Raw genomic sequence first — 27280 nt, 5'->3', positions numbered from 1 at the left:
AGAGAATTGAAATTACTACAGTCAGAGGAGGGTTTCTTCTCTGTGAGATTCGAAGTAAAAATCAGAATCGTGATGACGCATCGAATGAAGATATTTATTCGATACTGCGGAACCTTGATCTGAAAATATCACATTGTGGCTTATTTACCGTAGCGCTGAATAATATAAGTAATAAATGACAAATAAATAAGTACAGATTTAGTCTATACTGAAATGAAGATTCTCAGATTGTCGAGCATTATCAGTTGCGTGCGCAACCCTCCCCGCTCCGCGCTCGGCGATGGCAGGGGAGGGGGGGGGTTTCTGACTGTATAAACGATCGCGCTGGAACGAGAGCGTTTGTGTACAGAGAACTTCGGCACTTAATACATCGTAACAATAAAGAAATTTAGAGACGAACCCTTCTCTCTTATACAAACAACCCCTTTCCTTAAGGGACAACACCACTGTGATGGTTTCAAAAAATCGATTTTTTGAAAACCATTTAAAAAAATTTTAAATACTTTTAAGATTAAGATGCCGTTGAACCCAGGTCGAAATTACAATTATTTTCGTAGATATTGAATATTTTGCGGAGTGGTGCAGCGCTCCGCGCTGCGTCGGTTTCAACGCTAAAGTTGAAACACTTTGGGCCGATGATTATCCCCAACGTCTCCAGAACTTTCATGAGGCTTCTCAGGCCATCATTGAACACTAATACTGCGATATCAGTTGCAATATCAACGATTTTTTTGCCTCCGGAGTGGGACAAATTCACAAACCTAAAATTTTGAACGCGTTTTTCTCGAAACCACTTTTTTGAGTGCGGCACGCAGCAAAACTCGAGCAATTTTTATCCGATCGACTTCAAATTTTTACTGTATCAATGAGAATAGATTATTTAATGAACTACATAGGATTTTTCGATATCTCAATATTAATAAAAGTTATAGCCTGTTTCGACGAGAAATTTTGCTCAAAAATCATTCTTTAATTTCAAAAGCGTGCCTATTTTTTAAAAATCAATTTTTTTCCAAATCCCTACGTACTTCACTTCATAATATCATACTATTAACGAAAACACTGCGCATTTTTTTTTAAGTCTACGTTGAAGAGAGTTTTGTTGCGTGCCGCGAACCAATGCGGAGACAACAGCTCCTGACGCGGGAGCTTCCCCAGCGCCACCATGCAATGGGATAGGTTATCGTTCAAAATAAATGGTTGAATAATGATTTTGATTGGTAGAAGATAACGTATTTTCTTCAAACGATTAATTATGAAATCAATGAATGATATAAAAGAAAAACCAAAGAAGGTATAATCATAAAATGTCTGAATTTAAAGATAGACGACGTCGACGGACGAATTCATATTCAAACACAGAGAGGCGGTAGAACTAGTTGAATTCAACCGTTTACGCTTCTTTCAAAACGTAGAGTTATTTTAATAATATATGAATAATATATAACTAAACATAATGCTTGTTAAAATTATCTATCCTGAACGACTATTATTTCTACTTTTGGTCGGTTATTATTAAGATTGTATCTCTCTTTTTAGATTCAAATGTAACTTATGTTAATAGTCCAATTCTACGTTACGGATCAGTCGATCCGTAGAATTATATGCGTTACTTGGCTCTGAGCCTGCAAAATATGATTTGGGGGCCGAGCTGAAGACAGAAGAGTGTCTCTCTAAATAGCCAAGGTTATTATCTGCAGTTAGGCGCCAATTCTATCTTGCTCACTTTTGCTATGGAACTCTATGAGAAAATTTATATTAATATTCTCAGAAAACAATACTGAACGTTCGACAGTGGCTAGTGAAGCTTGCCACTCGTTTTTATTAAATAACACGTGATGCAAAATTTGGAATGATGTTGAAGAAGACTACTCGAATTAACTTATCTTTAGATGCAAAATTCGGCGAGATTGAGAGCCGTTGGTCGTGTAGATCGGTGTCCGTAGAATTCTGGGACAGAGCCTCACCTCGAGATCGGCAGGGTCGATGAATCCCAACAATGATGGACGTCGGGCATTTAGTCTTTGTGAATTTCGAACGGTACTCTACTATCGAAAGCTATTGTTTGAAAAAGTCAATTTGGTTCACTTACGGTATATGTATATATTTTGAAAATGATTCTAACGATTATTAATTAAAGACGATAATGTAGCTGGTTATTATTATAAGCACTTAATATTACCTGATTCTGTTTGAATCAGGGCCGAACTTGATTTAATTAAGGAAAATGGAATGGCATTAAAATGTCTATTCGCGAAATGATGAGATTTAGTAAAGAACAGTAAAGATTGGAATGTAGAAGATAGTGAGTCTTTTTCAATTAACAGAACAAACTGAATGCTCGGTTTTGACGAATTAGCGCGAGACTTTAGGCCGGTCACAACTGAGATTTTCCAACGCTACTCTTGCTCGAGAGGGCTAATCCGGGTTGACGTCCACGCACTTTGCGACTTGACAGACTAAAGAAAATGCTTCTTGGGCCTGAGGGTCCAAGCAGCTGCAATTGCAGTAAGCTACAACGGTAATTAGCCAATGAAGTGCGAGGGTGACCTCCCGGTGCCGAAATCTACACGGTCAGCGTTACTTCGCGCTCTTCGACGATGTTCCGACGATTCTCAATCTCCTCGCTTACGCGTGTAAGATGTTGACAAAAAGTATCTTAAGATAATTCTTACGCATTCATCTACACATCTTAACAGATAATCTATTTTAATTTGGTGGTTCCCAAGTTAGTGGTTTATCCTAATTATTGATGATAATTTTGACTTAAAGAAAGATATATTTCCAGGCTGAGCACTGCTGATGCTAATTCAGCAGTCTCTTGTCGCAGTTCTTGGTACCAGTTATAAGAAGCAAAGTTGAACCTTATACTAGGTATCGTTGCTGGTCTCTACGTGACTTTTTCCAGGAGGGGTGGAGGTGTAGGCAATACGATATTTTAATGTTATCTATGGCTGTAGCCTTCGTTACAGCGTTGCAAGGGAATTTTGAAAAACTCTTCACGTATTGAGAGTCCTAGTTATATTGTGATTTCGAAAAAGGTAGGCCCAAGCAATACGCCGGACGTAACATCCGCTTAGAATCGATTCCAGTAACATCACAAACTACTAAGATATGGTGCTCCCGAAGATTTCACTATCGTAAAAGAAACTGCCAGAAACCATTCGGCCATTTGTGGGGGTGGATTTTTGTTATAAATGTGACCGAAATTTATTGAAATGAAAGAGCTCCTAAATTGTTGCTTAGAAAGAGTAATGTTAAATAAGACATATTGAAGCAAAATAGTACGATTCTCATGGGAATTCGGCTGCACGTGTGTAAGGGTAGTTCATTCCCTAAATGACATTATTTCGAAAAACACGTATCCCCTACTTTTTTCTGCTGTTTCAAATGCAATTAATTCTATTGCAATCCGAACAATAGTTTTTTAGTTGTAAAAATTTCCCAACTTTCAACCCCTATAATATTTGAATATTCAACCCCGTCGTAACCGGACAAAATGCATTTTTCGTTATTCGCTACAGAAATTATTCTCCAATTAGTTTTATTAAAATATCTCAACTGGAAGTATGTGAAACTATGAAGCAACCACCGAGGATGCCAAACTTTGGGGGTTGATTTCACCCCTTCAAACCGTTTGTCCACCTATAAAAAAAATAAGTGTCGCTTAGATTTCGATGAAGAATAACATATCCTTAAATGGACGACATCGGAAGGGGACACATCAGGCAGTTTCCTTGTCAGTCTTATGTTACGGGGTGGATGATTGTGATCGGCTATTGATGACCGCATCCACACCTAGCCGTGATGTTACTACGGCCTTTTTGGGTTCGCAACCCGTCGACTGTACGCACGTACGAGGTGTGAGAGGAAATGAGATGAATTTGTATTGAGGAGCTGGTTGTTTGAGTATATAATCAATTTATTGTAAAAGATATGGAAAGTACTATGAGAAGATGTCGAGGAGGAACACGCTAATGAAAGATGATTCAAGGGTGAAAACATGGGAAGAAGGATGCAATGGACTGGCTAGTTTCATTTTAGGAGTAGAGCGTAGGAGAAGCTGCGAAGTCACGATGAGAAGTGGATGTAGTGTATAAGGTAGCTGTAACAGTATGGGAAAAGAATCTGAGGTCTGGCGGACGTAACACATACAAGCAAAGTAATTTATTAAAGATAATTAAAGCATTAAGCAACCACCATCACAGTCGGATAATTTAAGGGGACTAGGTACCGAAAATAGGTAGGAAATGCGATAAAATTCAAATGGCATTTGTAAAGATAAGTGAAGTTAAGTGAAACAACATTAATACATACATTTTCTTTTTTACAATGCTCTTATCGGAATTTTGACTATTAAATTCAATAGTTACAGTACCGAAAATTTAAATATTTAAGGGAGGTATGGGCAGATAAAGAAAACCACGCGTCTCACTATGCTTCCTTATCGCCACGATTCCGAGCGAACGGTTACAGTTTTCGGAAATTTCCAAGTGCCATTCTTTTCTTGGGATGTTCTATCAGCTGAATAAAATTTTTTTTTGAAAAAACATAAAAATTAAAAAAGTAACCGCTAAAATTCGAAAAACATGTTACGTCCTTAGTCCCTCTTCTCACTCACAACTCATTCTTCGTTCTGACTATCTCCTCTTCTTCACACAACCTTGATCATGCACTCTGCTTTCTGCATTCGCCAACGCTTCATTCCGCTCGTTCCAAGACACACCCTCGAGTCATCTTCCGTTCGGCCAACATCTAAATTCACCCCTTTTCCCTTATTGCTCCTCCATATCGTCTCATTGTATTCTCTATATCCTTGACAATAAATCAATTATATAATAAAATATTCAACTCATGAATGCAAGGTCCTTTCATATCCTCTTATCGTTCATACATGCGCGCAGTCGATGGGTTACGAACTTGAAATAGGCCGTAATAACATGGCTGGGTGTGGATACGGTCATCGATAGCCGCTCGTCGTAATCACAACCCCGTAACCAATTAGTGGCAGCGGATCGCTTATCGAACAACCCTTGCGAAGTGAAAAGTGGAGTTTCTCTTAGAAACATTCAACTTTATAAATCACCATCCCACAAGCATCTTGTAGCAAAAGTACTTTCCTCGCGAGTGAAAAAAAGAAGGAACCTGTATTGCTCACAGTGTTTTGAAATTCTACCTAAAGTGTTCAACTCTCAGAATAATCGGCACAATTCATCTACTGAACATGTAACGACCCCCTACAAAGTGAACTGAGATACCATCCACAAACGCAAATAAAACTGCCTAAATTGCAAATCTACAAATGTGTTCAAAGTTTGAAATCACCAGAATTACACATCCAATGTCATCGCGGTATAAATCATTCTTATAAGTGAACTACTCTCAGCAAAGAGGAACTTCAAGTGCAACCTTTTAATTGTCGAATGTGTAAACTGAGCACCTGTATGACGTTCTCTGAGATTCAAAATACACAATGTGCCAATCCATATTTGGAAACATGAAGACTCCTATGCCCCTGTTTGAACAAGCCGAGTTCGTGATGGTTATTTTCCCGATATTCGGACCATCATACGGATATTCTTCTGTGGCTGCAACCGCCGGTAGAAACCTGAGCTCAGCTCGCTACGATAAGGCCCAAGACACTTCAAATCGACGCTGCGAGACCACCTCCAATTCACCGATACCGTTACCGGCACAGCATCATCAAAACATCATCACTCCGTCGTCAACAATCACCAACTTACCCGAAACAAGCTTCTACATCTTGTCTTTTAAACACTAATTTTTCGTCTTCGATTATTCTGTATTTTCTACCTCAATCGACCGACATTGTCATCGTATATGCTGCTGCACGTATATGTATCCCTTATTCATCTAGCAAAAAAAAAAAATCTACACCAAAATATCGACCTCTTTTAACGTATATTTTAATATTCAGCCTTGCCTTTTAATTAAGGAAGCCAACTTAGTCTCAATCTCTATTGGACACGTATGTCATTCAAAAAAAATTCTTTGATGTAGCTTGCGTATTGCTGGTACGTCCGCGTCCGTAAAGCTAGCCCCCTCACTTGCTCGGAAAAATTTGGAAAAGTCATAGATTAAAGAGCTATTTATGAGCTCTATAATGCCACAAACCACGATTTTTGGGCTCATTTCTGTTACGAGAAAATCAATTTTGAAAATTGGGCCGAAGGGGGGGGGGGGCAGCTTACTGGAGAGGTAGTCCCCCCGGAGTGCAAAAATTTTTAAAAAATTATTTTAAGCACGTGAGAATTAAGAGCTAATTAGGAGCTCCTGATATACGTTGAAAATAATGTCGTAACAACAAACCATATGAGGTATTCCACACCGTTTCACCTAATCGGTGAAGGTCACCGACGCCGATCTTGGTATAAATTTTTTTCTCAATTCGCCTATTGAAAAAAAAGAACATGTGTTTGGCCGTTTTTCGTTTAGGCCACCTGTGTCGATTTTATGAATTTTCCGATTTTTCAACTTTTTCGAAACAGACTTTTTTTAACTGGCTCTTATCTTCAAGAGCTTTCATTCTTTTCAAAAAATGGTACAAGTATAAAATGTGTCAATAAGTCCGAGCTTTCTGAAAAAAATTTTTGAAAATTTTTTGAATTGCGACAACTTCGACTTTCCCGAAACTTTTTACTTGCATTCGACCAGTTACAATCAAGTTTTCCTCCAAAGGAAATTATGGACTTCCGATTCGTTCGGGAGTTACACCATCATAAGTGCCGAAAAATCAAAAAAATTAACGGAAATCAATCTTAGTGTTTTTTAATGATTCTTGAATACCTCAAGAATCCCTTGAGGGATTCTTGTGAAATTCAATCTCAATCATCCTTGTCCTCTAATCTATTTGTGTAAATAAATTCAGCTCGATAGCTTCAAATTTACGTAATTTAGAGCGATTAACTCGATTTTTCAAAATTTTGTAAAATCCCAACAACTAAAGGGATTCCTGTCAAATTCAATACCAATCGACCTCGTACGCTACTCAATTTGTGCAAAAAAAATTATAACCATAGCTTGAAATTTACGAAAGTTAGAGAGCGTACAACCATTTTTGTGACATACACACACACACACACACACACACATACTTACGGTAATTTAAAAAAAAAATGTGTTTTTTCGACGTTTGAAGACAATTTGAACACATAAAATCTCAAAAAAAAATTTTACGCAAACAAAGCTTCCTCTGTGAGGAAGCAAAACAAAAAGAACACCTATATTTAGAAATTTTCTACCTGAAAATATATTTGGCATAGAAAAGAAATATTGTGATCTCGTTTTCATTTATATTGTTTGGGATATTCCGAAAAGTTTTTTTTTTCAGCAAACATGTATTTTTATTACATGAAAACTTATCTAATCGAAGTTAAGATTGATTTCCGTAAGATATTTCCAATTTTTCGGCACTTATGATGGTGTAACTCCCGAACGAATCGGAAGTCCCTAATTTCCTTTGGAGGTAAACTTGATTGTAACTGGTCGAATGCAAGTAAAAAGTTTCAGGAAAATCGAAGGTGTTGCAATTCAGACCATTTTGATTTTTTTTTTCCAAAAAAATTTAGAATTGTGTGGTTGGAAAAATTTTCAAACATTTTTTTCAGAAAGCACGGACTTATTGACACATTTTATACTTGTATCATTTTTTGAAAAGAATGAAAGCTCTTGAAGATAGAGCCAGTTGAAAAAAGTCTGTTTCGAAAAAGTTAAAAAATCGGAATATTCATAAAATCGACACAGGTGGCCTAATCAAAAAACGGCTAAACACGTGTTCTTTTTTTTCGATAGACAATTTGAGAAAAAAATTGACACCAAGATCGTCGTCGGTGACCTTCACCGATTAGGTGAAATGGTGTGGAATACCTCATATGGATATATCCACGCCCATTCACGATAAGTGGTAAAAAAAAAATTCCAAATCATGAGTACTGGTATGTTATATGAAAAAAGAGCTTTTGAATATCCAAAATGACAAAAACGAAAAAAAAACCACCCTTAAAATTCATCGCAACAAATTCTTTCTTACGGCAAAATGTTCAGCGACTTAAGAGCTGACCGGATATGCATATTTTGATTTCTGAACTATTCCTCCCTGACCATCCCCCGCTCTAATTCATTTTTCATTATCAGAAAACTACCCTTAAAATTCATCGCAGTGAATTCTTTTTTACGGCAAAATGTTTAGCGATTTGAGACCTGACAAGATATGCATAATTTGATTTTTGAGCTATTCCCCCCTGACCACCCCCTGCTCCGATTTGTTTTCGATCATCAAAGAACTACCCTTAAAATTCATCGCAGCCAATTCTTTCTTACGGCAAAATGTTCAGCGATGTAACCCTCCGTCGGCTATCCATGTCGATATTGTCGTATCTGACTTTGGCACGTCCTGGTATCTTGGGAAGGGGAAGTGGATGCGGCTTGGGGCCGGCACTTAAAAAAACTTCACGGTGGTATACGCTCACACGCGCAAACACGTTAGGATGCGCCAGGACCTTACAAAGTTACGACCGTTCGAAGTTTGAAAGTGAACGAATTCGTCACCGGATAGCCGGCGGCGTCAGTTTTTTCGACTTTTGAGGTACGTATAAAATCCACATTTGCTCATTGAAAATCGAAGTTTCGGACCCTATTTATCAAGTTTACCTAAATAGTATATTATAACGCTATTGTGGGAACTGTTTTTTTACCTTGCTCGAGGTTGTTCGCACGAGCAAAGAGAGTCTGAAGTGTCATATAACATGTCAACATTCATTTTTTCACTAATAAATTACATATTTTTGTGATGAAAACATTGTGTTTTCATGAGTACTTCAATTTCATGCGAAATTTCTCCTTTCGCAGTAGCCTGATATCAGGTGGTGAAATAAATAGGTTTTTTGGAACCGAGCCCAATGTGAGTAGGTTTTTTTGAAAGACCATAGCATCAAGAATAAACCCCTAGAATATTCTTTCGTAATAGAAACTTGGGTTCAAGATATCGATTATTTAGTGAAATGGTCGAATTTACCCGTTTTGCACTGTTTATAAATTTCTATTCGCTAATGGGTCAAACATTTTGGAATGAAAACTACTAGAATATTGAGATGAGAGCCAAACCTGGTTCCCTGAATTTTTTGGGAATTTTTGGGTACTCCCAAGTGGGTTAAAAATAGCCGATAACGATATCGTCATGGATAGCCGTTGGTATAGTCAAAAAAAGGGATAGCCGGCGGAGGGTTAAGAGCTGACAGGATATGTATAATTTGATTTTTGAGCTACTCCCTCCTGACCACCCCAGATTCGATTTGTTTTCGGTCATCAAATAGTCAGAGTCGAATTAGTGTGAGAAACTTTATAATTTGTATCTCATATTTTATTTTTCACGCGCTATTAGGTGGATTGGCATATTCAAGCGTGTCGTGCCGTTATTGAAAAATCGAATTACGGTACCTATGTGAAACGCATCGACACTGACTTTAGATCGCTATTAAGTATGTACCAGTTGACAGCAGAAAAAATAGATGAAGTTTACGAATTTGTATCTTGACAACCAATTATTTAATTCGATTGGGATTCGTTTTATAAAAACAGTATGTACATCGGGCTTCACCGACGTTTTTTTTTTCCTTTTTTTTTGTTAGAATTAATCGATGAGAAGCATTACTATTGACAATAACGTCAACCATTTCGCTCGGTGACATGTTTTGCGGTTCATACGATTCCGAGGTGGCAGTACGGCTTCGAAAAAAATGTGATAATTTTTTAAAAAGTGGGAACGTGGCAACGAACAATATTTGTTGCATTTGGAGAATACATTTGCATTTTTTGGTTCAGTTCAACTGACAACTTGGAAACATGGGCAACACAAAACATGTCGCACAGCGCAATGATTGACTTTATTGTCATTAACAATCCTTCCTATTAATTGATTGTAATTAAAAAAATATACAAATGACGCTCAACCTACACACTTTTGAATAAAAAAAACTAACAGAATTGAATAATTGGTTGTCGAGATGTTACATCTCAGATGTAAGATTCCGAAATTCACCCTCTTTTTTATCCGTCAATTCGTATATATCCCTAACGATGACGAATAATAATGAAAGAGACCGTAGTGAAGAATAAGAGTAATAACAAGAATTTACAACAATAATAAGAAACAGCGACAAGAAGCAGTAACAACTATGACAAGAATACAAATAATAAAAAACGAAACAACAGCAAGAATAGTAACTAGAACCACAAACGATGATGAGAAATCGAAAAATTCTTTTACATCGTAGATTTTCAATATGGAGCTCGCAAACTATATTTTCCGTCACCTTAAAACCGATAATAATAAAAATTGTGAAACCACTGCAGCAAATTGAATTATATTATTTTTCGTTAAACCTTCGCACGGAATAATTAGTCAGAATAAAACAAACTCCAATCGAATTGTATGATTGGTCGTCGAGATATAAGTTCCTAAAGTTCACCCACTTCTTAAGCAGTGGACTTGTATATACTCTTAAAGGAATAAAAATATCTGAATATTCGTTAACGTATGTTCAAAAATCGGTCAACAAGCTCATTCAAAGATTTACTGGAAAACCGTGAAAAAATTAAGCACATTATATCCCATACTCAGTTGAAATTGAACTGTTAATAATTTAAAACGTCAGGTAAATATAATGTAAATGCGTGATTATGTGTAGTCTTTAAAAAGAAAATGGGCATTAAATTGGTATTTGAACAAAATACAAACGAACAATTCAATCAATTTCTACAAACACAATATAGATATTTTATTCGAATCCAGACAAAAATCTGGCTTCCATGTTCTTAGGCAAGGAATGTGAGCAGGACGTGAAAGATTAAGTCAGGTACCTTTGTGAAGTTGGCATCCCACTAAACAGGAAGGCATTTTTTTTATATTTTAATCGATTGTACTCGCTGTATACTTGACAGTACCACCTTAAATTTCGTTTGTACCTTAATAGGAAAAAAAATATAAGGGGAAGAAAAATTGGTCCGCAATTCATGTTAAGCTAAATATTTTGCGTTAATGCTATTGTAAAAAGCATCGTTTGTACTTGTTTGTACCGACGATTATGTCGATTGCACCTGTTTGTACAATCGAGAAATTGTTTGTACCCGTTTGTACCGACGATTAACAGCCAGAAGACAGACTATCACAACCCTACCCCAGATGCATGCCTGCAAGGATTAAGGACAGGGTTATGTTAGGTGCCAAGCGCAAGGTGCCAATACAGACCTCCAATGACGAGACTTATTGGCCAGGATCCGAACCACCCAGATTACCGCTACAGCCGTTTGGATGCGTCACCGACTGATACGCGAACCGTCGATGCCACTTATCAGCCAGGAGCTAAATCAACCCTACAACGTATTTCGCCGTCAGCCATCAAGCAAGAGTAAGATTGTCCCATGCACATGTCTGATCGATGGATCGCAGCGTGTACACCAGACCCGAGTAGCAGGAGATGGGCCATGTCAAACTGGCGAGTTTTGGATGAAAGGCCTGTGTGGTATTTACCGCCATTCGGACGTCCTCAGCGCGATCGTGCCGTAGGGCGAGTACCGAGTTGCGAAACCGGAGAAATGGACTGCGCGGGGAATACCAGCATAGCGACGAGCAGGCAGCGTCTCTCTATCCCTGTAATATCGAAAGCGCAATATTCAGTAAGATCATCATTCCGCCCAATTTCATTATCTACCGGTAAGATCTATTCCCTCAAGCATCACGGTACTTTCCAGTAAAATGACAGTAATCACGATGTTTGACGTCTTCGAGCGTGAACGGTTTTTCACAAATATGACATATTGTCTGTAAATTAAATTCGTTTATTTGATTAATTTATTAATTTAATTGAGCGGTTCATTTTGTCTAACTAATTTTTTGAATTTACTGTAACATCACTGTAAATTGACTAACCTAATACAGACCTTACTAACTACATTTACTAATTTACTAATTTAGTACCGTAATGTTAATAGACCTGTGTATTAATTCTACAATATTATGGATTGTAAATTTGATACATTAAGAAAAAAAAAATAGATGCAAAACACGCGTATCATTAACTTGAATCATTTTTTAAGAGCACACACAACATTTCAACAACTTAACAGTACCTACAATCGATGATATCGCATATTAGAACAATTAAAAAACTCGGCGAATCATTTTGTCCTAACCTAAGCTCGAACCCCGTTCGCTCGCAATATTCGGATTACTAGTCGGACACCCTAGTACGCCAAAATATGTTACGGGAAACGATGACTTCATTTGATTGATAATGCAATACACGGTTCACACGAGCATGACAGATAAAAATACAGTCGATGAAAACTCATAAATAAAATTTTAGTTTCAGAATTTATACTCACAATAAAATTTTATTTCAATTTACAAGAGCATTGACTTTCCAAATATTGTCAATTGTTAGTCAGTAAATCTACCGTGTAATTGTCTCAAATCGAAAATTTGACTAAAAATTTATTATTGTATAAGTAGTATAGCAATGGAGGTTCTGAGTACAAACACCTTCTTTACCGACCGAACCACTCCACGCACCCCAGATGCAAACCCTTGAAGGTTACCCCCACTCTCGTCAGATAAAACGTGCTCTGCCGTACCGACTTGAGGTCAAAAACGTGCAACCTTACCCACAGTTGTATCGGTCGACGGTAAGAATCGCACTACCTTACCAACAATTCTTATCGGTCTAAGGTCAAAATCGTGCTGTTTTACCGATAATCTTACCGACTGAAGGTCAAAGTCTTTATGTAGTGCTCGTCTGCCAACGGTAGAGGGCGCAGCGGGGGCGAGAACTTTTTTATCGTCCCGCATTCTTTTCCCACGATAGGACTGCTGATGTGTGACATTAACCACTTCAAATTCCTTTCCCACGGTAGGACTGCTGATGTGTAACATCAACCACCCCCACATTCTTTTCCCACGTTATCAACCACGCGACATTCCAGAATTAATGGTTATGAGAATTGTTTTTCACTTACTCGGATGCCGGTTTGATATCAACCACGTGACATTCTTTTTGGCTTGTAACTGTCATGTGAACTCAACGATGAATCTTGAACGGGTTCAGTCAAGACCAGAGTGCAAGGTCGACCGACAGCCGCGGTACATTCAGAGCCATGGATCAGCGGTGTTGGGTTACTATCGCACTAAGAATGCTGAAAGGTGCGCGCGCATACACAAACATACGTATTTGATATCAACCACTTGACATTCCGTACCCTCCACCAAATTTCAAATTATGTGGTGGGGGAACGTTATATAAGTCATAAGTGAAAACCCCATCGCCAGTCTGAAGCTGTCTTCTTGCAAATGAGAAGTGCTTTGGAACAACATCGTGAATTGAAGAAACGACTAGAACGGCTCATCAAGAATATTGGAGAAGTAAAACATCTGCTGAAAATCAGATCTGACCTCAATCAACTCACAACAGATTTTGAGCACATACAACTCGACAGTAACGATCATGGACTTTTCAAAATTGAACGAAGTCGCTCGCCTGGAGACACTCCTGTCCTTGAAAAAGCTTTCGGACCTCAAAGTATACTTCGAATACCGAGTCAGTGGCGTTCGTCGGGTTAAAACGAAATTTGGTGATAAAATCGTTCTGGACTTGGAGGACTCTTTCACGGTTTTTCTACCGAACCGACTGACCAAGGCCATCCAAGAAGATGAATATTGGTTCCAGAAGGTGACGACAGCCAGTAAGGAGATACGGTTGCATCTACGCTATCTTGGCGGGCCGTACGGTTAACTTGAATTCGTATACGTATAATCTGAGTATCACGTTCAAACATCCAGTGTCCTGTGGAAGTCTTACATTCAGTAAACAAAAAAAAAAAAAAAAACAACGAAATTATGAATATTTTTTCATTTATCGCCTTACCATCTTGTACACCTTTAGTCCTACGTACGTTTTGTACCTTGTAATTGTATCTAGAATTAAGTCTTAAAATCTAAGAAAATGCTACTTCGAACACCACTCAGTAACGATGGAGAGTTTCGAGCTGCTTTTGCGTCTTGTAACTGTAATGTGAACTCTACGATGAATTTTGGACGGGTTCAGTCAAGACCAGAGTGCAAGGTCGACCGATAGCTGCGGTAGTATACATTCACAGCCAAGGCTCTGCGGTGTTGTGTTACTATCGCTCTAGGAATGCAAAACATAACTCGGTTTGAGTACAGCTCGGTCAAGGATGGAGAGCAAGGTTGAATGTTACATAAGCTTTGTATTGAAAAAAATTTTCTTACAAGAGCTAAGGTGAAGGTGAAAGTGTAAAATTATTTCATGAATATTCTTTAGAAAACAGTTTTTTCGAGTACAATTTTTAGGGTACAGTTGATAATTACTTCACAACGATAATACAATAATTCTATTCAACAGTATCATAACCAGGATAATATATTCGCCAGGAATGCGGGACCGTTCTTGTAGACGCTTTTGCGCAGTAACACAAATCGTACACCCTCGCCATCCGAACAGTATGATGATTTTGTAGCCAATTTTGAAGTATCAGAACGTTTTGTGCTGCACAGATTGCGTTGGGTATTGTATGCACGTCGCATCTTAGAGACACCGCTGAAGTTTTTTGCAAGGTTTGAAGTGACGGACAGTCAAAATCCAGCATATCGATGATTTGAACTTTGGGGACAATTTTGAGCAATTAATATCGTTTTTCTTTTCCTTTTATGTACACGGTTTCAGCTTTGGAGGACAGACGGCTACCATCCAAACAACAATTTCACTTAAAATCAAATGTTCGGGATATATCAGACGACGACTATGCACATGCATGTAAAGTTTGGCAAACTTTTAACGTTCAAACTTTGGGAGAGTATTCGGACTTGTATTCACAGACGGTCGTGTTTTTACTAGCCGACGTTTTTCAAAACTTTCGACAGAGCTGTTGGACAACGTACAACCTGGATCCGTTACATTATTACACCGCGCCCGGTCTGTCGTTTGATGCGATGTTAAAGTGTACCGACATCGAGCTCAAGCTTCTCACCAACATAGATGTGGTTATGTTTATCGAAAAAGCTATTCGAGGTGGTGTGTCGCAGTGTTCGAACAGATACGCAAAGGCCAACAATAGATATATGGGGGAGGAATTCGATCCTGAGGTCAAAGAATCTTATGTCATGTACTTTGACGTTAATAATTTGTACGGTGCTGCTATGAGCTTTGCTCTGCTATTCAGTTCCTTCGAATGGGTATCAGACTTCGGACAATGCGACGTTCTTACCATCTCGGACGATGCGGAGTTTGGTTACATGCTGGAGGTGGATTTGGAATATCCTGAGGAACTGCATGAAATTCATGAGGATTCACCACTGTGTCCGGAGCACTATATACCTCCGATCTCGAATAGTAAGCAACCGAAATTGACGCCCACGCTGTTTTCCAAGAAAAACTACGTCGTTCACTATAGTGTTTTGAAACAATGCTTCCAATTACGCTTCAAATTACTCAAAATTCACAGAGTTCTCAAATTTAGACAAACCCCGTGGTTCAAAAAATACATAGATTCGAATACCGATTTGCACAAAAAATCTCAGAACGAATTCGAGAAAATTTTTTACAAAATGATGAACAACGTAGTTTTATAGAGATGTCAGACTGATCACGAAATGGGATGGAAGATACTGTGCTAGAGCTACCATAGCCAAACCTAATTTTCACAGCTGCACCGTTTTCGACAAAGAGATGATTATCGTCGAAATGAGTAAGACGAAAGTCAAGTTGAATAACCCATTGTATGCAGGTTTCTCCATCATGGATCTGTCTAAAACATACATCTACGATTTTCATTACAATAATATTAAACGGAAATTCGGCAACCGAGCAAAATTAATGTATACGGATACCGACATTTTGATTTACAACTTTACCGTCCCCGACATGTACGAACATATGAAGGAGGACTTGCATAAATTCGATACGTCTAATTTTCCGCTTGACAACGTTTGCGGAATGCCTCTATTGAACAAAAAAGTTCTCGGCTTGATGAAAGACGAAAATAACGGGAAAATAATGCTGGAATTTGTAGGATTAAGAGCTAAATTGTACGCATTCCGGGTCTTGGGAGATGAGAAAGACAATAAACGTGCCAAAGGTGTCAAAGGATCAACGTTGAGAAAATTAACTTTCCACGATTATTTGGAATGTGCGTTGAAATGTGAAAATTTGTCCACAAATCAGCAGTTGATATTAAGTCGAAAGCACGAGGTATACACCATAGAACAGCAGAAAGTGGCACTGAGCTGGAATGACGACAAGCGGATCGTGTGTCAAAACACAACCGACACGCTTCCGTGGGGTTACAAGCCTGCACCTTAGTTTTGTAATTACCGTATCGTCATCTATTTAGGACTTAATTTATAACTGTACCATGATGTATAAAATATTATTATGTAAGATAGTGAATAAGAACGCTCCGAAATATAAAAAATTGTACAACGATGCATATGTCTGTCGATTGTCTAAAAAATCAAGATGCATACTTGTTATGTGTCGGGTATAAAATAAAGAGGCACATACGTTTTTACAAAAAATTCATTTATTCAAATGCCACATGTCCGATTCGTTTATCCAACTGTTGTGTGTATTGTCAAAACCTAACCATACGTTTTATGAATCCTTAAACCTCATTTACATGAATCGTTTTTAAAGTTAATAATCCAAACACTCCTTCTTAATCACTTTACCTCGCAATTGTTTAAAGATATCGGCTATCTGTTCAGCACTTTTGGGCGTAATATAGCACGATGCGCACAGTTTGAATTGGTATCTGACATTTTGTTCCATTTCTGCAACGATGGTCAACGGGAATCCATCAAATCAACGACTTGAACTTTTTCACTCAGAATTTTCTAAACTTTTTACGTTAACTGTTGAAGCATCACGCAGCGACACGCGTTCCATGGTGAAATTTTTTTCAAAAAACCCTGTTTATCACACTAGTGTGACATTATTCGTATATTACTGGATGATACACTACTACTAATACTGCCACTATTAAACTGTCTGTCGTTAGTTGATCACTAAAGAGATCTGAAACATAGAAAAGACATATTCAAAGTACTTTCTAAAAAAATTTCAGAAACCTAACATTATGAAAATATACAAATTGCATATTTACATGCTCTCATGGACGCAAGTTACGTAAGACATCGTCTGGGTAATAGACCACCACTGTCTGCCGTTGGGTTCATTTCCAGACTTGCTATTTATCGGTATAGCCCACGCATACTTTGAAAAGATATCAGTGCTGTGGGCATGTACTTGTAGCCTTTGTTTTGTCCAGCGTTTGACGTCATATCAACAAGATTCGCCTGCCAGGTCTCGTCGATGCCGCACACGTCTACACGTCGACGCGGGTAATTCCGGCGTGCAGGCTTATGAAGTTCCGTCACCAGTGCTTGCTTTTTCTCGTTTATATTCCAACGCTCTTAGTCTAGTGTCAAATTTGGAAATTATTTCAGCGTTTTGAATCGACAGGTCTCTGCCAAAGAAAACACATATTTAATGTAATTTCTAAAAAATTTAAGAAACCTATAATCATGAAAATTGAGAAATTGTATATTTACATGCTCTCACGGACGCGAGTTACGTAAGACATCGTCTGGGTAATAGACCACCACTGTCTGCCGTTGGTTGAGTCTTAAAAAGATCTGAAACAAAGCAAACACATATTTGATGTACTTTCTAATAAATTTGAGAAACCTAGAATTATGAAAATTTACAAATTGTATATTTACATGCTCTCATGTAGGCGAGTTGCTTAAGACATCTTTTGGATAGTAAACTATCTTTTCCTTCTGACAGTACAATTCCAGAAGATGTCTGCAGAGGCCACATCGATGCGTATGCAACTCTCCTTGGACACGACGACATCGCACGCAGGACGGTAGACTCTCGATGCGAGAGAACGGTATTCTTTCGTGTTTCGTAAACGATGCTCTCTGATCCAGACCCTCCTCCCGCGCGCAGCTTATGCAATACACACCCTGTGGCCCCCTCCAATACAAGACCCTACGGCAGACAGTGGTGGATAGAACCGCTGGTGAATGTCGCGTTCTCGATCCGCCCAGCGGATCCGTAGCGGAACAGCCGATCCAGCAATCCGTACGATGTCAAAAATTTTTGGATCGGTGTTATCGAACAAACGAGCCATACAAGCTGAAAAAAATCATTTTCGAGCTATGTGATCTGATACATACATATATAGTTTTTTCAAAAAATGATCAATCTTACTTTCGTTCAATTGTTCCGCCATTACGATGTTTCTGTGTTTTAAAGTTGGTTCGTAAAGTTGGTGTTCTGTTGATAAAAAAACGGACAACACACACAGACAAATTAGACAATTGTTTGAACCATAAAAGTATAATCTACAAGTTGTATGATAAAACTAAAGAACTTTTCAACTGCACTGATTTTTTGTCACCCACCTGCACTCCTCGCTGGATTGAGAGCAACTGATTTTTTCTCGGCACCACTTTTCGATGAGCATCTTCCTATGTTTAGGCCACTTAAACTCAACACCACAAGCAAAGTAAACTATCCCCTCTAACGCTCATAGAGAACGCTATCCACTCGAGTTTCTAGCGATTAGCTCACTTCCACAGTTCTATCGTACGTGAGACGTGTGAAAATTCTTCTTCAAGAACTGTCTCACCATCTTATGCGCTGCACTTTCGTTCGTGAAATATCTAGAAATTTTCATCGAAGAATATCGCATACGGTTGTCCGTGAATTTTCGACAATGTGTGAGTCAGGCTGTTGTTGCTTGCTCACAAAAGAGACCGTGCCAGCGTAGAGCAGTCCTTCTGAAGCAAGTCTTGCAACTATAGCTTTGTCAAGTATGTGCGATTGAAAGAAAAAGAAACAAACAAGGATTCTGAAAAGTGCTTGAAAATTAATAACCATCATGGAGACGGCGCTTAAGATTTTATGTAAGAAATCTTCACCGACAGAAATTCGAAAATGGTTTCGTTTTGGAACTCAAAATACCAGACGTATAGACCAAAGTGCAATATTTCCAAGAAAAATACTCTGGCTGACCGTTGATCGGAATAATCAATTCGGTTGTGAATATTAACAAGTACGTACTGGTACGAGGAGGCGTGTTCACATACACCTCGTTACCTAACCATATCAGTGATAAAAAAGCTGTCGTCAACATTCGTAACAACGACTCTTACTGCTTTCTTTGGTCGGTCACCGCATCTCTGTCCCCAGCTGACAACAACCATCCTAACGCGACCAGCTCGTACCCGCATTTCAGCACAGTGCTACGGTATGATGGTATGAAGTTTCCTATGTCTCTAGATGAAAATTCGTAAATATCGGGGGCGGTGAAGTGGTATATTAAACTATTCGTGTCGGTATACATTAATTTTGCCTGATGTCCAAATTTCGGTTCTATAATGGAAATTGTGAATAAAGGATTTTGAAAGATCTTAAATGGAGAAGCCTACATACATTGGTTTGTTGAGTTTAACTCTCGTTTTTACGCATTTCAACTATTATCATATTTTCATTGAAGATTGTACAGCTGTGGAAATTTGGTTTGGCTATAGTAGCTCTAGCACCATACCTTCCACCTCATTTCGTGATTAATCTAACATCTCCGTATTTCCGAACGTTCTTCATTGTCTTACCAAAAAACAGCGTTATTCATTGATTTATAAAAATTTTTCTCGAATTCAATGTTTGATTTTTTTTCTCAAATCTATGTATTTTTTAAACCACGCTGCTTGTCTGAACTTGAGAACTCGATGAATTGTGATTAATTTTAAACCTAACTCTAAACATTGTTTTAAAACGCGATAATGAATAACATAGTCTTGTTTGGTAAGTAATTTGACCGTCAATTTAGGTTTCAATGCTTTAGTCAGAAAATGCGAATCGTAACCTGACAGATTATGGAATATCACCAGGAAAGTATGTGAATTCTGATCTGAAAGTGAGTCAAACATCTATCATATAACCAAGTACGACCATTACGGAAAATTCTGTTAAGAAGCTGAATATTTTGACTTCCGACTTTTATCCATTTTTGAATTTCTGCTGTTGATGATGATTAGCCCAACGCGCGAGGCTGTCCGTGTGCGTGGATCGGTACGCACCAGAACAATTACATGAATCGAGATAACGACATTAGGTGAACATGGGGACCACCCTACGATATCGCATTTTCACGTTTGCAAAACATAAACACAAGGGTTTATTATATGAGACTGCAAGTCCTGGACCAGCTCATTGGCAGTCAAACTCCGGTGATATTCATTGTGTCTCCGAATAGAAAAGAAAATTGACGGTCAAACTCCGGTGATATTCATTGTGTCTCCGAATAGAAGAGAAAATTGGCAGTCAAACTCCGGTGATATTCATTATGTCTCCGAATAGAAGAGAAAATTGATAGTCAAACTTCAGTGATATTCATTGTGTCTCCGAATAGAAGAGAAAATTGGCAGTCAAACTCCGGTGATATTCATTGTGCCTCCGAATAGAAGAGAAAACGGTAAGTCCTTACACCAATTGCTACCTGACGTAAATTTTTTCAATTTATCACACTCCTTCACTTCTTTTGTTCAAAAAATTAGATGTATTTCCAACTATTTAGGAAACTTCGGGAGATTTAAAAAACATTTACAACTACTCACAAATCTCCAAACTGAGCTTAATAGCTTTCGAATTCGTTTCTCAACTGAACATTTTTCAACTACTGAAACGTCTTCAAATTTTCTGAATATACCCTTTTTCTTTTTTGGCGGACGTCATGTTTAAACGTACTCATCTTTTAAATTCAAATTTCTTTTTCCCCAGACCATGGTACCCAACGTATTAAACTTGCCGCCAAGTCCGGAGCCGGCGCCACACAATGTGGTGTTTCCGGAACCGGATTTACCAAATGTATACCGGTTACATATTCATCACAACATCGAGAGACGATTCGACGATGGACAAATCACGGAGCTTGTCAACCTTGTTTTTCACGACTGGACATCGTGGTTCATGGTGTTCAAACCTTTTTCACCTTTAACGCCACTTTGATATATTTTAGTTATGACGAGTCAGGCGAGATCTGGCTGCACGAAACCTATTTTTAATTTCCTTAAATAAATAAATACCAGATCTTGCAGTCATTGTTTCACGACCCGTTTTCAATTTAGAACCTCTATCCTGTTAGTTAAGAGTTTATTTCAGAAACTTCCAGAATTCAACGTCGCATAGAACAGATTCTTGAATGACATCGTATTTTGATTCTCTCTCGTACTCACTACCTTAACTTTTTTCCAATAAAATATTTTTTTTTTATTATCAATACCGACCGTTTTCAATTCCGAATTTCAGAAACTTCCAGAATTTGACGTCTTACCGCAATCCGTTGTCCGCAGGCCGCTCACCGTCAAGTCGAAACTCGACGATTCCAAGTATTATTTTCGTCGACCGTGTACCTCCATCCGTTTTCTGAAGACGTTTGAATTTTTCCGCGAGCGCTTTCAAGAGTCCGATCGTTGTGATGATTCTCATCTTTTCTCCATTTGTTGAAGCCTTTCGCAAATTTTTTGTTGAGAAACCGAATGTATATCTACATATATTATATTTAATACTTTTTTTATATAATTAATAAAAACTTGTCAAACGAAATCTCAACTGCGCCTCAACCTTGCCTCTCATTCTGGACTAATCTGTACACCAACGTCATCATGTTTTGCATTTCAAGAGCGATAGTAACCCAACTCCGTAGGACCTGCGGCTTTAAACGTACGCTAACTCAGATGTTGGTCGACCTTGCACTCTGTCCTTGACTGAGTCCGCTGAAATCTCATCGTACAGTTCATGTTACAGTTACGAGGTTCAAAACGTAGCTTAGAAAACCTTCGTCTTTGCTCATCGGTGTTCAAAATAGCACTTTCTGAGATTGTAAAAGTCGATTCGAATTGCTGTCACCAACAATTTGTTGAGTTTAAGGTGGACAGGATGGTTTAGCGCTATGTGACAAATGCATGTATTTTTTTTTGATATTTTTTTATTTAATATTGAACGTCGTACTATTAAATGGTATAAAATAAAAGCTTTGTCAAAAAATGTATACAATTTTCTTAAAGGTTATGCAACGTAGAATAATTGGAGACGCTGCACACGTTGTCCAGGTACGGTGTACAAATTAGGCGAGAGTCGACGCATCTTTGAATTCAATTTGACCGTACTGACCGTCCAGATACTGCAAGAGCAACCGCTCCTCCTCCATCGTCTGCACTAATTTCTGATATTGGGTCTCGTCCTCGTTCAGCAGTCGCACAATCCGTGCTGGTGAGAATACGCTGAATTCGTTGTTCAGGTCTGTGACGACACGCTGCCCAAACCTCGTTTGGACTCGTCGAATGTTAGTGACTTCGTAGATTTTGAAAAATTTCCAGCTCCGTCAATTTCTTCGTCGGCAGAAATTCGTTCATGCTTGCAAATTTGATGAGTTTTGTGAAATCCATTTTTTTTTTGTATTGTTCAGTACTTATGTGTTTCTTGATAAATTTAGATTAGGGAACTTTTTTGTCACTTAGTTGAATTCTGACTTCGCGTTAATAACGGTTTCCAAGTCGTGAATATGTTTTAAGATCAGATCGATTCGCTGTTTTAATTCTGATTTGTTTGAAGTTCTCCTCATGAGAGCTGAAGATGCAAGACTATCTTTCTGACCTGAAAGTTAGACTTTTACAGCCGTATTCCTCCTACACAGAATCCTTGAAAAACTTCTAAAAGCTACCGAAATGATGTGTCTTCGATTGTGTAGGTAACATTAGATGTGTACGGTTCGGTTTCTTTCTTACTCCTCGTTAATCTGACAACACTTGATCAAATCGGTTTTGCGTTCACCGTCATGGTTCGATGTCCGATAATACTGCAATCACTTCGTTTTACCAGTTTTGAAAAGTCAGGATTAACGTTTTGTCCTGAAAATATATCTTGTGTAATCTGTGCGGTTGCACACGAGCTCTCCGGACACACTCAGTGAGCCACCGAAGATCTTGTAGCGAAAACTCTGACGTCGCGTTGCTAAATCTGATAATTATTTCTTCGCCGGTAAATTCGTTATTACGTATCATTATGATTTTAAGGTTTTCGTCTTACAAGAATAGCAGTCTGACTGATGTACAAGTTTCATGTGCTAACCCATTTTATACAGACGGTGGACCTGGTTAGATGTTACAGATTTACGTTTGTGTATGCGCGCGCACCTTTCAGCATGGCTCTGAATGTACCGCGGCTATCGGCCGACCTTGCACTCTGGACTTGACTGAACCCGTTCAAAATTCATCGTTGAGTTCACATAACAGTTACAAGCCAAAAAGAATGTCACGTGGTTGATATCAAACCGGCATCCGAGTGAGTGAAAAACAATTCTCAGAACCATTAATTTTGGAATGTCACGTGGTTGATAATGTGGGAAAGGAATGTGAGGTGGTTGATGTTACACATCAGCGATATCCGAGTGGATAAAAAACAATTCTCGGAACTATTAATTTTGGAATGTCACGTGGTTGATAACGTGGGAAAAGAATGTGGGGGTGGTTGATGTTACACATCAGCAGTCCTACCGTGGGAAAGGAATTTGAAGTGGTTAATGTCACACATCAGCAGTCCTATCGTGGGAAAAGAATGCGGGACGGTAAAAAAGTTCTCGCCCCCGCTGCGCCCTCTACCGTTGGCAGACGAGCACTACATAAAGACTTTGACCTTCGGTCGGTAAGATTATCGGTAAAACAGCACGATTTTGACCTTAGACCGATAAGAATTGTTGGTAAAGCAGTGCGATTCTTACCGTTGACCGATACAACTGTGGGTAAGGTTGCACGTTTTTGACCTCAAGTCAGTACGGCAGAGCACGTTTTATCTGACGAGAGTGGGGGTAACCTTCAAGGGTTTGCGTCTGGGGTGCGTGGAGTGGTTCGGTCGGTAAGGACGGTGTTTGTACTCAGAACCCCCATTGCTATACTACTTGTACGGATATGATCAATTAACATGAAGCTTAAAAAAATTCCAATACCGTTGGGTGAATTGTCTCATGCAACAAATTTACTAAACTTGATGAAATGAAATGAAATGAAGTTGAAAATTATTTCAGTAAATTTGGTACTCAGGTTTGTAAAATTAGAAATGTGACTATAAAGTTACCGTAAATGTACAGCGATTTCGTTTACTTGACTAGGCTTGTAATTTGGAAACACTGTTACTGAATTTACTCTCATACGCGTATTGTAAATCTAGCAAACTGCTTAGCAAATTTGTAATAATGTATAATAAATTTACAAGTACTAAGGGTTTGAAATGCATGATTATTAAATTTACGACGCGCTTAGATATTTTTGCGATAAAACTAAGTAAAATTCACAATTCATTCATAAATTCAAAAACAAATTGTTAGAATTCATTTTATCACACCAAACTAGTATTTCTACAATATTCCTGTGTAATAAATGTGTGATAAATTTCCAATTATTTTTAACAGTGTAGAGGGTGAGCGTCCCTTCATACCTGCTCAGATCGTATGGACCATAGTAGGCCGGTTTTTCAAGACGTAAAATATTTTCCGTCAAGAGCATGCTGTACGCGTATTTCGTATATTAAGAGCATGCCATACCCACACCCGTGTGTTTGCACACACGCGTGGGTATAGAGCGTTAGCTATAAAGTAGACCCTCGATTATCCGAACCCGTCTGGACCGGGCCTAGTTCGGATTATCGAAAGTTCGGATAATAGAAATGCGTTGTCGTAGATAGCGGTCTTACATATTGCATATGGGAAAAATAAGAAAAACGGGCAGATATTTTGAGCGATTTAACGTGATGCTCGTGTATTTCAATTATATATTTAAAACGAAACAATAATATATATCTTCATAAAAATTTAGTATTTAATTTCAGGCTTTTTTTATCATAAATTGCTGAATCTTTGGCTGCCGTATGGAAACTACGCGTTTTTTGCGGCCAAATCCCGCATTCGCTTGAGCAAAAGAAGCTGCATAGGGCAGCACTCTTCCTGTTTTTCGTACCACTCGAGACCCGTCTCGAAGGCCGAAAACGCCTCGGCATGCGAAATTTTCGTGCTCGAACCTGCAGGTTCGTCGCTACTACTGTGGTCGTTATCATCCTCTTCGTTTGTATTTGTCAATGAAAATACGATTTCATCATCCTATAGCATCTGATATCCAGGATCGTTCACGTCGTCCTTGAGCCACTCTACAGTATCGTCTTCGTTGCAGTTCGTGAATCCCGGGATACTCTCGAATAATGCGACGAAGTCAGAGTGTTCATTCTCATCAGAACCGGAATTTCCTTCTTCGCCCTCTCGTCCTGGCTCTACCGAAAGAGGCCACACTTTCTTCCAGGCGTTACTCAAATTGTCCTCCGTTAGCGATTCCCAACTGTCTGCTAGCATGTAGCAGGCATGCTTCAAATTCAATGACTTCGAAAATGAAATCATGCATTCTTCGGTAATATCATCTGCCAGCAACAGTCGCCTGAGAATTTGTTTGCGGCACGACCGCTTTAATTTTTCGAAAACACCTTGATCCATCGTTTGGATCAATGATGTTACATTTGGCGGGAAAAACTTGACGACGAAGTCCGAGTCAAGGGCTTTCAATACCTCAGCGGACGGATGGGACGGTGCGTTGTCTAACAGCAGTAACACTCTTCCAGTCTTACCATTCGCTCGACGCCATTTTCTCACGCCTTTTATAAAATCGTTCACGTACCAATCGCAGAAAAACTCAGCGTCCATCCAAGCAGTTTTCTGGGCTTTGTAGATGACTGGTAACGTCACAATGTTCTTGAAACAGCGCGGTTTCTCAAATTTCCCGATAATAAACAACGGTAATTTGTGAGTCCCTGCAGCATTAGCACAAGTCATCGCTGTCACCGGGTCTTTCGATACTTTAAAAGCTCGCGCTGCCGTTTCTTCTCGAGATGCAAGCGATTTTCGTGGCAGAGATTTCCAGTTAATGCACGTTTCGTCTGCGTTATAAACGTCTTCTCTCGAAAATCCTGCGTCCAAAATCGTCTGAAATGATGCTTTGAAATTCTCGGCAGCACTGGAATCTGCTGATAGTGCTTCGCCGTGGATCTGCAATTCACGTATCCCATGACGATTTTTAAACTTCCGAAGCCAACCGAAACTGGCTTTACAGTCCGTCGGTCCTTCGAGTTTCTCGTTGAAATCCAGAGCTTTATCGCATAACAGTGGACCCGATATTGGTTGCCCCATGCTTTGTTTTTGTATGAACCACTTTGAAACGATATCGTCGAGATTTTCATTCGTCGCACTTTTCATAGTTTTTCTTTTCTTTACCCCATCTCCACTATCTATCTTCGCAGCAAACAACGAAAGTCCTTCACGATTTTTCTTAATGTCAGTGATCGTTGCTTTGCCAACATTGTATGAGCGAGCTAACGATGCACTGGTCCACCCCTTATCGAGCTTCAATGAAATTTCCAATTTTTTTTCCACCGTGAGAACATTGTGTTTCCGCTTAGACGAGGAAGAATGGGACGACGAACTTATAACACAATCGAGTATAAGACTAGTATATAAACGGAGTGAATTTTGTGTGCTCGTAAATATCATGTGTATAACTCTGCGCGTCGCCAAGAACTAAAAAATACATATTGCACGTTAAAGCAACACATATAAGAGCGTACGAGCTTGAGCACGCTTGAGCCTGCGTGTTGTTTGCGTCAATGTAGCTCGAGAAAATATCCAACAAAGTACATACATATGTACTTCTGTCGAGCGAACGTCGAAAACATCGGATGAGCAGCATTTCGAACGAAAAACAAACAAAAAAAGGCATTTTTATCAAATAAAAAAAAAAAAATCGCGCCGTGGTTCGGATGATAGAACGTTCGGATAAAGCAAGTATACGTTCGGATAACGGAGGGTTCGGATAGTAGGAGTTCGGATAATCGAGGCACTACTGTACGTGTATTTCGTATAGTGTGCTCTTAATATACGAAATACGTGTGTTCGTGTAGATGTGTGTTAGTTACCGGCGCTCGTTCGTTGAAACTCAATTTTACAAAAAAAAAGGTTACTACATAAATTATGGAAAATTTTTAATTTATCACACAACTATTTTCATCGTAAAATGAGTCGGAAAGGAGATATCGTCAAAAAACTGTTTTTGGGCGCCATTTTTCCAATAAAGCGGCGTGAGTGGCAA

General features: G+C 38.8%; 1 protein-coding gene and 1 long non-coding RNA gene across 7 annotated transcripts in view; one reads left to right on the top strand and one right to left on the bottom strand.

The window, feature by feature from the left end:
* Nucleotides 1-27280, top strand: part of LOC124175079 (MAGE-like protein 2) — a 238982-nt gene that overhangs the window by 38136 nt on the left and 173566 nt on the right. The gene's annotated exons all lie outside the window — the stretch shown is intronic.
* Nucleotides 7632-26877, bottom strand: LOC124175200. Its single transcript, XR_006869118.1, has 3 exons — nt 26866-26877; nt 19607-19608; nt 7632-7769 (listed from the first exon to the last, which is right to left on the bottom strand). It is a non-coding gene; the product is annotated as an uncharacterized LOC124175200 (long non-coding RNA).

The sequence above is a fragment of the Neodiprion fabricii genome, chromosome 1 (genome assembly GCF_021155785.1).
Source record: "Neodiprion fabricii isolate iyNeoFabr1 chromosome 1, iyNeoFabr1.1, whole genome shotgun sequence".
NCBI lineage: Eukaryota > Metazoa > Arthropoda > Insecta > Hymenoptera > Diprionidae > Neodiprion > Neodiprion fabricii.
The sequence above is the reverse complement of the archived record's forward strand: the minus strand, read 5'-3'. Positions and strand labels throughout refer to the sequence as shown.